General features: G+C 37.0%; 1 protein-coding gene and 1 long non-coding RNA gene across 6 annotated transcripts in view; one reads left to right on the top strand and one right to left on the bottom strand.

The window, feature by feature from the left end:
• Nucleotides 1-1,163: 1,163 nt before the first annotated feature.
• Nucleotides 1,164-12,340, bottom strand: LOC116446476. Its single transcript, XR_004241241.1, has 3 exons — nucleotides 11,394-12,340; nucleotides 5,500-5,557; nucleotides 1,164-1,369 (listed from the first exon to the last, which is right to left on the bottom strand). It is a non-coding gene; the product is annotated as an uncharacterized LOC116446476 (long non-coding RNA).
• Nucleotides 12,341-12,394: 54 nt separating this feature from the next.
• The window catches only part of DYNC1I2 (dynein cytoplasmic 1 intermediate chain 2), a 29,113-nt gene continuing 28,731 nt past the window's right edge, over nucleotides 12,395-12,776 (top strand). For 3 of the 5 annotated variants that reach the window (XM_032114325.1, XM_032114328.1, XM_032114329.1), the window contains exon 1: nucleotides 12,675-12,775. The gene's annotated coding sequence lies outside the window, so the exon portion shown is untranslated. Of the gene's footprint in view, nucleotides 12,610-12,674; nucleotide 12,776 lie in introns of those variants that run through there. The other 2 variants (XM_032114326.1, XM_032114330.1) reach the window with 2 other exon arrangements.

Below are 12,776 nucleotides of genomic sequence, written 5' to 3'. Positions count from 1 at the left end.
ATTTAAATAGGTAAAGATTTTTGCTTATAAGGCAGACTTGTGCAACTTGAAATAATTTACAGCCAGTTGGCCAACAACTGACTTCTGTTAACCTACAGTACTGATGGAAAATGCAATTTTTTGAGATACTGCAAAAAGTTTGCATCAAAATGTAGGGAACTTCACAAGCCAGGCAAGACTCCACAGTAAGCACACAATAAATCCTGAAGGCAGAAGGCAATTAATGGGACTTTGGCACTGAGAGGGTGTAGGTTTTCAAATGTAATTATTAACAGGTGATTTAATTTATTTTAGTATTTTTTCTAATACTAGATACCTAATAAATAAAATTAAATACCATAATTGAACAAAATATAAATATTATCTACTTGGTATAAAAGTTTAAATTCAATAACTGGAAGATAGCAAAATATTATTGAGGTAAATATTCTGGAGTTCCTGAACTAGATGTATCTAACAGAAAAAAGGGTAAGAATTAATTTTATTCCCTTTTCATTTGATCAGTTACACAAGCAACATTTATTCTGACATTTAAATCAGATTTTCTAACTACAATGACAGATTTTATGGTTTTGCATTTTGTTGATTATACATTTATGATTATCTCATGAAATTCAATTATTAAGAATAACTGATCCTTTAAATTAAGTCATGCCTCTTGCAGTGCTGGTTTTGCTGCTAGAAAATATTTGAGATATTCAATTATCATCTGCAAATCCTCAAATGGCATTTCTTGAAAAAAAGTGTCATCTTAGGGCCACTGATAATAATTGCTCAGTATGTTCTCATTTGCTAAAGATTACCTCTAATATCAGTGTTACTTGAATAGGAGTTCTAGCAAAGCCTTAAATTTGGAGTATATGGACAAGCTTCCTGGAGTTTAGAAGTTTATTTGAGCACCCAAAGTCCCAGTGAATCCACCATTCTATTGCAACTCCCCTGAACACAGAATTAATTTGAAGATAAACCTAATAACCTGATTCATAACTCCAATATTACCATGAGGGCTATGGTGTACTCATTATCTACCTTCGAGAAGAATTTATTTCCTTTGCAAATCATGGCAAATTGAGACTTGGTTTAGGGTTTTACATTTTGCTCCCCTGCTTTTAGAGTGGAGTGTTGACATAGAGTTTCCTTGTTTCAAAACCTCTAATTTTTTAACTATCTCCTGCTATGTTGCATTTGACTTTAATTTCTCTTACATGGGGAGGAGAGCATGTGGGGAACAAGAAGTTATTGTTATTTCTCCCCTCTCTATTTCCTACAGTTGGCTAATGAGATTTCTAATGATGAAATTCAGGGCAAGAAGTCTTACCAGGAAGATCAGAGAGTGTGAAGTCCAGCCTCTGTGAACTATTCTGATCTCCTACAAATAAAAAGTTGTAGGTCTCAGTCAGTAACTCCCATAGCAGTTCAGAAATTGTGCATAAGCATACAGAAAATATGACAATTAAAGAATTTAGATAGAATAGATAGAATATTCCTCTTACCCTAGATACACTGTTCCAAACTATAATTAATAAATTTTTTGAAGTACATAATTAATATATTAAATTTCTCTACCTTCGACTTTTGATCATTGGATTTTATGCTTTTATCTAGTAACTAAAGGATCCTCTACTACTAGATGTTTTCCTTCTATATAGATATTCATAATTATGACTCGTTATCTTTTCTATGAAGCTAAATGTGGAGTCTGCATATCAAGCAGGTAGACTGTTCATCCTTCCACCCAAAATGAAAGAACCTACCCCACAAAGTTGACTAGATAGAGCATCACTTTACACCCTTACACGGAGCTATAATCAACTTTAATAGCCCAACCTTGGGCTTGTCACTGCTAGCTCAAACTGTTACTATGTTCATTGTGTTCCAACAGGGTCAGCAGGCTCAATGCAGAGACAGAGCAAGTTCACATTTATTCCTACAGAATACAATATAAAACTCCCCAATACATGATAAAGGTGGCTTTAGGACTTCTTTGGAATATATGTGCTCAGATAAATTTCCATCATTTCATCTGAAGAATAAAGTATTTCTAGTTTTGTAAAGATTTGGAATAAAACTGACTGTCCCAACAGAGTAACAGGTCACCTTCTTTCCAGAAGTTCTTTTGGTCATTTCATTCATTTGTACGGTTAAGCACAGGAGTGGGACAAAACTACCAGCAGCTAACAGCACTTCTTTACCTCAATTCTTTTCCACACTTGTACCACAAGTCAGGGAGGTGACATTATGAACATGGTTCATCAGATTGATTAGAAAGACAAAACATCATATCCTATTTTGACCCAACACAGAAACCTGTCCAATAAGATTTTTTAAAAGCAACCAACTGGCCATGATTAACAGCAATATAACCAGAAGAGACCTTCTGAGAGGAAAGGAGAAAGTGCCAAAGAAAAGGCAACAGTGTATGCAACTATACATACACCCTATCAGTGAAAACTAGCTACAAACATAGTGCTTTTCTATAAAATCTGGAAAAAAAATATATGTGCAAACTGGATTTCATGCAGAAAAACAGAAGTCTTCTTAGCTGTCTAAGCTATTAGGATCCAGTCTTGCCAGCTCTCCAGAGCTGTTCCCTTAAAACTGTCTTGTTCTATGATGCATGCTTACCAAAACCTGACAGTGCTTCACTGATACACTGAATTCACTGTCTATCATACCAGCCAATACCATCTTGGATTTTTTAAATACTAAGCTTGAGACTAAGCTGTCTACCTCTGTCCAACCTATTTTATACTTGGATTATAGGATGTGCCAGCGAAGAACAATCTTTTTTTTCTTTTTTATTTGTATAGTTCATTGTACAGCAAATTCCTTGTTCCTTACTAGAGCCCCTATTTATGTCAGTAATACAAACATAATGAGAAGAGAGGACAGCAGAAAACATCCAAAGTATTGACTTCAGCTGAGCTCTATCACTGAAGGTCTAAGAGGAAAGCCTACATTTCTGCGGTAGAAGTATTTGTAAATCCACCAAAAGATAAAATTATGAATACTTCTTCTTTGCTTGAAATAATGAAAAATCTTACCTACAAAGTGTGCTTAACATTCCACAAGTCAATGCTGTTTATTACAGTGTTATTACATACCTGCAGCCATTCATTACAGAATAAACAAAATTAAAAATCTCTTATGTTTCGCTGGGTCAAGAAGCACTGGCAGAGCTGTGCTTCAATTTGTTACAATGTCCCTTGAAATCTAGTTTTCATAAACATGAAGCTTCCTTTCCAGATATACAACCAAACCACACTGGATTTGATGTCAGAGAGCTCATCCAATTAGTTTTCATTGACTTCAATATATGCTTATGTTTCTTAGCTGTCGTTGTCAGTTTTACAACAGTATTTTTTATTCAAGGGTAGCAAAAGGTATTTAACCATTTCTTAACTGGACTTGGCTGCACAGTTCTGGTTGCTGGCATATTTTGCTAAAATCTCTTGATTCTTCAGAATAGTTTTGTGTATGATAAACCCTAATCCACTGTCTTTATGCAGCTGTACACAGGATCAAATCAAAATCGAGTTAAGAAAGCTTGCAGAATGAATCAGCGAACAGTGTTTCTTTAAGAGAGAACAGAGTCACTGTGTTTCTAAAATAAAAAAAAAAAATTGTATCACAGGTTTCCTTACGATATGAGAAGTCTAACACACTGTAGTAAGCCCTCCATCTGAATGCATGGCAGGAAAAATACAAAACACAAAGTTTAAAAAATCCAGTAAAATTGTGAAGTCTTTTGTAGTATTGATTCTACAGATCGCATTACCTCTCGAGGTCGGAGACAGAGTCTCATAATGTAATCCTTTTCCAAGCAAAACAGGCATCCAAGTAAAAGACAGTCGTGTGGTCTAGCACAGTGTTCTGGAAGTTGTTTGAGATATATGCAATATATGTAGGATGTTCCTGCATCAGTATATTCTAGCATCATCATTTTGGCAGATCCGTCAGTAGAAAACCAGTTCTAATTCATACCTAACATCTTTATTCAGCAGCCTCAGAAGTTCCATCCTGCACACTTCTCCAGTCTCCTGTCACCTAGTTCTGCACATCTGGTTGTCTTTGTGTTATTTGCTTGGCACAGTCTCTTTCCACTTCAAGCTAAATATGAATAAAATATTTCTCTTTAAATGCTTATCCTTTCTCTTTTTCTGTGGTTAGCCTGCACATCTGGTAGCATTCTATTTACCTTTCAAGCTATTTTAGAAGGTAACAACATTTTTGCTCCAATTTTAGAACCTTAATGAGAACTTTCTTGCATTCACATGCAAAACAACAGCAAACAGAACCTTGCTGTGCCTTTAAAAACTCAGAACACCAAGGTTTGATTTGTATTCTGAAAGAAGTCCCTTAAAAATGGAAATCTGGGGAACACTTACCTTTGTGCACTACAGTACAGTGCAGATCTTTGGCATACTGATGACAGAACCTGCAGAGTCCCTTTTAGCTCTCTAGGGAGTCCTACAAATTTCAGATGCAGCAGCCCATGGTTCAATTTCTTGCTGGAATGGATTCTCCACAAGTAGGGATAATCCTTCATTTGATGCTTACTCACTTGCATACATTTCTGTATTCCATACTGGCCATACCAGGCTTTGCAATGCTTATTCTTTCTTCCCAGAATGTGTTTCTGCATTAGCTGATATTATTACACTTATTTGGTTGAAATGGCAATTTTCTTTTATGACCTTCTTCTCATTAGGTTAAATGAAATTTTCAAAGCCATTATCTCTAGGCCAATGCTTATCATGCTTGTTGTCAGGCTAACAAGTCACATTTTTTCCATTTTTAGTTTGAAGAGAACCACTCAGCAGTTTGTGGGGATCAGACTTTCAAGTATATACAGATACAGCTGGTTTTACTAAATACTTACCAAACACAGTAACACCTTATTTTCATTCTTTTTTTTTTTTTTAATTTTTCCCTCCTAATTATAAGTACATAAGATATAATAGCACCTCAAACACCACTTTCAATTTTTTTTTTTGTTTTGAATATCTTCTCTCTGGTTTTATAACAGCTATAAGGTATTTGGAGCATCTTTTGACTTGACTCGCTACCTGAATTTATTAAATAAAATTAACAATAACCTCAATACCCTTACTATAAGAACTACGCATAAGTTAACACACATACTACATGCATGTATTGATATATTACCTACATTACATAGTTTTAGTTTATGTAATAATTATAATAATAAATATATTGTCTAATATCTCAAGTAAAATACAGCTAAGTTACAACTTACAAAACACAAAACAGATGTTAATGTTGTAATTTTGAATCTATAAAAGCAGTCTAGCTAGCTAAGATTCAAAAGAATATGCTGTTCTCCAGGTAAATAGAGCACAGTGAAGCACACAACATTTTATGACCTCATGGTCATATAGATACATATACATATAACAATAATGCAGTTAAGGAAACAGGTTATTGCATCTGAAAGACAGCAGAGGAAGATGGTAGAAAAGTTAGCTTTATGCAAACCTTATGCTGTACCACCTGCCACCTTGTGTCATGCACTGTTCAGCCATCACTGGAGCTCCTGTGAACAATGAAAGATTCAAAATAAATGCAAATCAGAACAAGCCACAGTCTTCTTATACTAAATACTGCTTAATCTTCCTTAATAATTATATTTTTGGTATCTACTATTACTGAACTTTAGTTGGTTAAGAAAATTCTAAAAGCATTTCCAACATTTTCTTAGCAGATACTGAATCAGAATTTTCAATTGCTACAGTATCACACAAAAAGTCTGTTTAAAATGAATTTTAGTCAAAGCCCTGAGCAATTTCTCATTGCTCAACTTCCTAGTACCAGCACTGTTCTTCACAGTGCAGAAACAATTCAAAATACACAGAGTCACATTAGCATTCTGCTGAGTTCTACATGTTCTAGCAAATAAAACAAGGTGGTTTGACAATCAGAGATATTACTTAATCTTTCTGGATAAATAAAAAGCCAGTAAATTTAAGCATTTCCTTTCATTTTACAAAATATTGTGGGATTTATTTTAATAAAATGAACTCTAAGACCTAATTGATTGGTTTCCATCTGTAATTTAGAGAAAGATTTTCAGAGGCATGAAACGCATCTAATTGATTTTCAGAAAGAGCTGAGGTCTTGATGCAGCCTTTACTGCAGTCAGCAGTGACATTTCCATTGATTTAAATAAGAACAGGTTCATATCTGCAGAGACCTAGCTGCTATTTATGCATTTTACATTATTCCTTCCATAGCTAGAGATTTCTTCCCTTTGTTTTTGTACAAATAATCTACACACTTTTGTACCTACACTCAGTACCATTTCTTTTATATTAAAAAAAAAAAGGTCACATTTCCAAAGGTAATGAAAGTTTTAACACTGAAGAGTGAACACAGTGCAACTGCCATTCAGTTTTATGGTGCCTCTCTTCACTGAAGTCAATGGCATTATTTATGAGTAAAACAACCACAATGTTGAATACGTAGTTCAGTTACTCGATACTAAGATTACTCAAACTTGAGTAATTATACATAGAACTATTGTTTTACTGCTGCAAAAGTGAGGAAAATGTTATGAAATAGTCAATTCTATCAATAAATGAAACACTGTGATTTTATTCTGGTTTATTTAGCAAAGAAACGCAACTGAATATTTTCAAAGTATTCCTGTCTAAGGAATAAGGCTTTTCAGAGAATTGTCTCACTGATACGTGCAAAGATCAAAAAGGGGTGGTAGTGTTAGCATCCCAAATTCATTTAGATGAAACAATAAGATAACTAGGTGTAAAAAATGCACAGTCTTATGTTCAATGCAGTAAAGGATCAATTTCATCTAAAGGCAAGTGGAGTGTACACTATATCATCTGATCCAAAGGAGTGACCTTCTTGATTCAAATGCAAAATGCCTGTGCGTAGTGCAGATGGAATTTACCAGGACAAAATGTTCAATAGAAAGATTGCATTTCCACTGGGGCAGAAAGGTATTTGTCAGTGTCTCATTACAGCTTTGATACAAACATCTTGGATTTCAATTAGCTTTGAGATAGAACAGTAATCCAGCATTGTAACTACAGACAAATCTTTATTTCATTTTTGTGGATTTTTGTTTCATTTGCAGTAAGATATTGCAAGATTTCCAAAAGAAATAAATAGAAGTAAATAACATTCCAGCCATTTTAATGTCACTTAGTGATTGTCTGTCTGATAACTTTGCACTAGGAGGCGAGGGTGACATAATTTACATTTTTTCCAGCATAAATGAAAAGTGCTGAATTCTTTGAACCATAAGTGTCCCATCAGTTCTTCTACCCTCACTGTCCTACCTCCTATTATTAACATACCATATCCACTCTGATGCTTTTGATCCTTTTCTATGAAAAGTAATTTGCCTTCCCAATGGAAATAAATATGAAATTTGCTTTAGTACATATCAGGAGTTCAAACAATGGCCCATAAAAATTTCCACTCTATGGAGGTCATGTTTTAACTTCACAAATTTAGTTTGCAGTCGTTTAAAATGCTTACTTCTACATACTGTTTGATATTTAAGAAAACTTGTATATTCTTCTGAATCAATCAGAGATGGACTAAGAGATGGAAGGGCAATTTTTAACCAGCAATTGAATATCTGTGACTGATTTTGGGTTAACTCCTGTAAAACTCTGCATAGTATTTGCCACCTTTACTTTATACCTATGTCAGAAGAGTAACTCTGTCAGCTTCTGAAATGTGGCAGGAAGAAGAGCCCAGAAATCACAATTTGGTATGATTCAGATGTTGATTTCCTTTCTGGGAAGGAAGTTATGAACTATTTCACGCAGCTATGATTTTAATAACACTCCAAATTATATATGGTGCCTTCCATTCAAAAGGCTTCCTTTCAAATATCAAATCACATAGCTTTAGCAGTAAGGAATATTGCTGTTGAAATCAGGATGGTTAATTTGACACATTAAGCAACTGAGACTAAGAAAAAATAAAGATATGTTTGTAACCTAGTAACCAGAGACACAAACTACCCAGGGCAAAACACCACTTTTCCTCCGATGACAACAAGGTGAAAAAGATATGACTTAAGTCACTTGACCCCACAATTCAGAGCAAGGACAAGGGGTGAAAAAACAGTCCTTTTAAGATGAATTGTTTTATGTACTAGCCACAAGCTTTTTTCTCTCAGAGAAAAAAATGCTACAAAATGCAAGATTTATTACTAAATATAAAAATGAAAAGCAGAAAACTATAAAATCGCATTGATCCACATTTTTTACTTCCTCTTGGACTCTTAATTGTTGACATAAATATATCACAACAGCTGAGCAGTAATTGTCTGTGGACACATACAATGAATTAAGCATATAGAATGGATGTTTTACCTCATTCCTGAATTGCAACCATCTTTACTAGAATGAATAGCAAGAAAAGATACAATTCTATATAACTATATGAAATTAAAAATAATTTTCCTGATTAATGACAGTATTCCTTAAATATAACATACTTCCACTGACTTTAAAACCAACTGTAAATACATTTTGCTCCTACAAACAGATCTGTGAATGTGTTGGAGCTTGCAAGCATTAACAGCATACACAATACTAACAAAAATAATGCCGTTTATTTCTTGCAATATTGCTGTAAAAAAATTAAATTTAACAGATTAGACTGTGCTTTGTATATGTAATGCAGAGCAAAAACTACCAAATTGTATGTGTAGATTTGTTCCAGAAGAATATCTGAACATGTTCTATTTACTGTAAAATAAATGCAAGTCCCAACTATAAAACTATAGTTAATATTCTAATGAAATTAAATTTAAATTTTATGAGTTTTTCCTGGAAGAAGGATTGAATTTTTTTGAAATTATTTTTTGCAGAGTGTCAAACTTCAATTATAAAATACTAGAGCTGTCTAAGAGTCCAGATTGCTATTCAACAATGTGTTCCATGAGAAGATTTACATCTGTTGGTCAAAGCACTCTAGGAACAGACTTGGGAAGGATATCAGAGATCTAGTCCAATCTGCTTTCTATCTAATCTCTGGTTAAAAATACCCAGATAGAAGAGATTCCAGTAGCAAATCTAACTAAACAAAACCACAAACTGTTGTCTCTAAGACAAGTAGGCTCATACCTCGTAAAACTTTTTTTGACAGAAATGACAGATTTGACTCAATGGAAAGGTGAACACTAACAGCCATCAAGACCTGTGGTGATGACACCTATGGTTAAAAGCATTTATTGAAGAAAAGTTTGGATTTCTTGATTCTCAAAACCATGTGTCATGGCAAACATGTACACTTACTTAGGTCTATACAAATTCACACACACACACATATATATATTCCATTTACAAGGCCTTTTGCAGTTTTGTCTCTTTTTCTGTTTCAATACATATGCACTCATGTAGTCGAGGGCATTGAATTATCTACCATGAATGTACCATTCAAACCTAAACAGATTACTTCTGTTCAAAACGTGTTATTTTTAAAAATAAACTACTTGCATAGGTCAAACTATTTCACAAGAAAACATAAACACTTGTCAAATGGGATATTAATGTGGCCAAATTTAGTTCAAGCAAAGCAGAAAGAAAAAAATTAATCCTGTTTTAAAAAACAATCAACAAACAGGTTAACACCATATAATGTGTTTGCCTAGAAAACCTATCCATAAATAAGTAAGAGGAGATATTGTTTGTTTGGAGTATAAAGCATTAAACTAGTCTTAAATTAACAAGTACATGAGTTTAGCTATTCAAATCATGTTTATTTACATGGTTTGAATTTAAAACTTTTTCTGTTATTTTTTTTCATAGCAATGCACAGTAATTTTGCAGGTTCTCATTGATTGATTTTAACATTTTTGAAATGGAACAAAAATCTGAATCAAATTCAAATACAGTTTAGTTGCAACAGTCTTCACTGACAGACAACCAGACTTTCAAAATATAAGTTTGCTTGCATAAAAGGTATTGCAAGATGCACCGAACTACCCCTTACAAACATTCCAAATTATGTAAAGTTTAAACATCACTGTTACTGTAACAGTAATTGCTACAGGTGATTCACTTGGCCATCACCTTTCTGCTCAAGTGTTTTGTAAATATGGTGTAAATACAGAGCTTGGCTTCTGCTAGTAATAAATGCATTTTCAACTATCTACTGCCTTGCAACTCATGTTAAAAGTAAAGATTTAAGCTAAGAAGTAGGAGGTATACGGAGAAAATTTTTATATGAAAAATTGATGCTTATGTGTTTGCTTTATAGTTTAACTGCGCTCTGAATGCAAGTAATTTTTCAGAGCTTCTTCCATCATATCAGCAAGTTTCTTATTAAGGAACCAGAAAAGAAACAAATTCTATCCATTTCTGTTTTCAGTAAAATGACTCCATGGCACCAGTCTTTATGAAATAGATCTGACTGATGCTGTGATTCAGTGACTCTACTAATCTCATAACAATGTGAAAATATTAAAATTTAACTGTTAGAGCTAACAGTTGCAGCAGGAAAAAAGTGCACACTTTCTGTCTCCTTATTTACCCTATGATATTTTTGGCTAGTAATGCTAACATAATCCATACAAAAGGAATCCATTATGATCTTAACCAATATTCAAACGTATTCTCCTCTTTTGATGAGCACACAGACTTCCATAAAGGTCAATGGGAAACAGGTGCACACACTGAGGGCAGAATATAGCCTAGTGTACAACATATCTGAAAACAGTTCCTTTGAGCTGATCTCTTTGGCAGTTCTCATACTCCCTCATAAAACCACTAGAACTAGTGCAGGTTTTTGTGCCCTACAGTATACCTTAAGAAGCTCTCATTACGTCCTGTCTTAACCACACAATAGAAAAAATTCGAGAGTACCGTATGCAGACTACACTGAGGAAGAACTTGGAAATTTTCAGCTGGTAAACCTATTTTCTATAGTTCTTGGCAGGGAATCACTCTCAAGTGCTGCACCATTCACTAGTGTATGTTTTGTGCCAAAGGTTACCAGACTGCAAAAGGGTTCTCATCTCAGAAAGGACCCGTCATTCACCATCACCTTATTTGGACACAACAGAAAAAAAATGTCCATGTCCATCTCGCAGGAAAGAGGGGAGAAACTCTTACAAAATGTATGGAGGTTATTAAATGGTCAGAAGTCATCTAGACAACAGACAGGTTTTTTTAAGGTATAGTACGAACCATGACTCACATGGAAGACTACAGCAAAGTAAATAATCAACACTGATTCCTGGAGCAATTGAAGTTTTCCTAGCAGCTATCCCAACGAAGTACCAACCAACCTGCTCAGTTTATGATATCTAACAGGATTGCAACAAAGCCGGACTGCAAATACAGCCTTTTTCCACTGCTTGTCAGGACAAGTTTCAAAAATACACTCACCAGGCATAACTATTTGTAGATCCAGTCATTGCAAATAAATTATTCCAATTCTGTAATAGTAGAAAATTTAACCTGCTCTGGATTTGATAGTTACTACCTCCAAAAAGCTTCATTTCATAGGGTGTTGTGAACATATACTCCGCTTGAACTACAGCAATCTTCCACGTAATTCTGCTTTGGTAAGCACAGTTCTGGCAGACCACCAGGCTGGGGGACCTGAGATAGTAGTCAGTAGCACTAGCCCAGCAGTTACCAAAAACAGGTAAAGGATTTTGATACAGGTTTCCACAGGATACAAGTGACAATGTACTTATTACTTTAGGACGAGTGGGGAACAGCAAAGTCACTTGCTACCGGTTTGGAACTGTATCAAAATGAGCTGTGTAACCACTCCTGGACAAATCTCATGATGGGAACGCCGTGTGGCCAGGGCAGTCCAACGCCACCGGCTGACACGCACAGAGCGCAATTTCCAGCGGCCACTTTGTCACTCGCCTGACGCTCACATCGAATCAGGCTTTTATACTCCTTATTCCCAGGTCACTGGAGGGATTATGGCTACGGGCCGCACGAGGGCCCCGCGGTAAAACCATACAGTTCCTTCAGTGTCCGCACCGAAACGACTCGTTTTCACGCTCGGCTGCGGGAGGGGGCTAACGCGAATCCTCCCTCACCGCCCGGAAGCCAAAGCAGAGGCGAAAGCGCTGTCCCGCCCATGGATCCCGCCTCAGCCCGCTCTGCCCTGCCCGGGACCGCTGCCGAGGCCTCCGTGAGGCGAGGTCGCCCCGCGCCCCCACCACCACCGAAGCAGGGCACGGCGCGCATGCGCGCGCACACTCCACGGCAGGCGGTGGCGCTCGTTGCCCGGACCTCGCGGGCGCTGAGCCCGAACTGCCGGTGGGTTCCCACACCGGAAGACTACAGTTCCCATCATGCAACGCGCGGGCCCTCCGCACTCACGCCCGGGGAGCGCCTGCGACGAGACCGACACAGCGGCGCGCGCTGCATACTGGTCGTCGTTGTTCTGCAAGCGGCTTCCCCAGCCAGCGCCCCGCGGGAGGGGTGTGGCACCGGGCCTCGGGAAGCGCCCCATCCCCGCGTCGCTTTGCGCTCTTTCCCCGTGTTAATTCCTTTCCGATCTCCGGCCCTGACGGTGCGGACGAGTGGGGAATTGGGTGCTTTACTGCGCAGATCTCCGTGCCCTTCCGCAGTTCCCGTAAATATCTGCGCATCCCGCAACGCCTTGGGAGCTGGTTTGACCCTCGTTGTCTGCCGTAGGGAGCCGCCTGCCAGCTGTCGGCGCCTTTGTGCGGCGGCGGAAGGGGCGCGGGGCTGAGGGCGGCGGGCGCAGGGCAGGAACCGCGGGCAGGAGCCGCGTACAGG

This window comes from Corvus moneduloides, chromosome 7 (assembly GCF_009650955.1).
Source record: "Corvus moneduloides isolate bCorMon1 chromosome 7, bCorMon1.pri, whole genome shotgun sequence".
NCBI classification, from domain to species: domain Eukaryota; kingdom Metazoa; phylum Chordata; class Aves; order Passeriformes; family Corvidae; genus Corvus; species Corvus moneduloides.
Note: the sequence above shows the minus strand (reverse complement) of the source record. Positions and strands in the feature narration are given on the sequence as shown.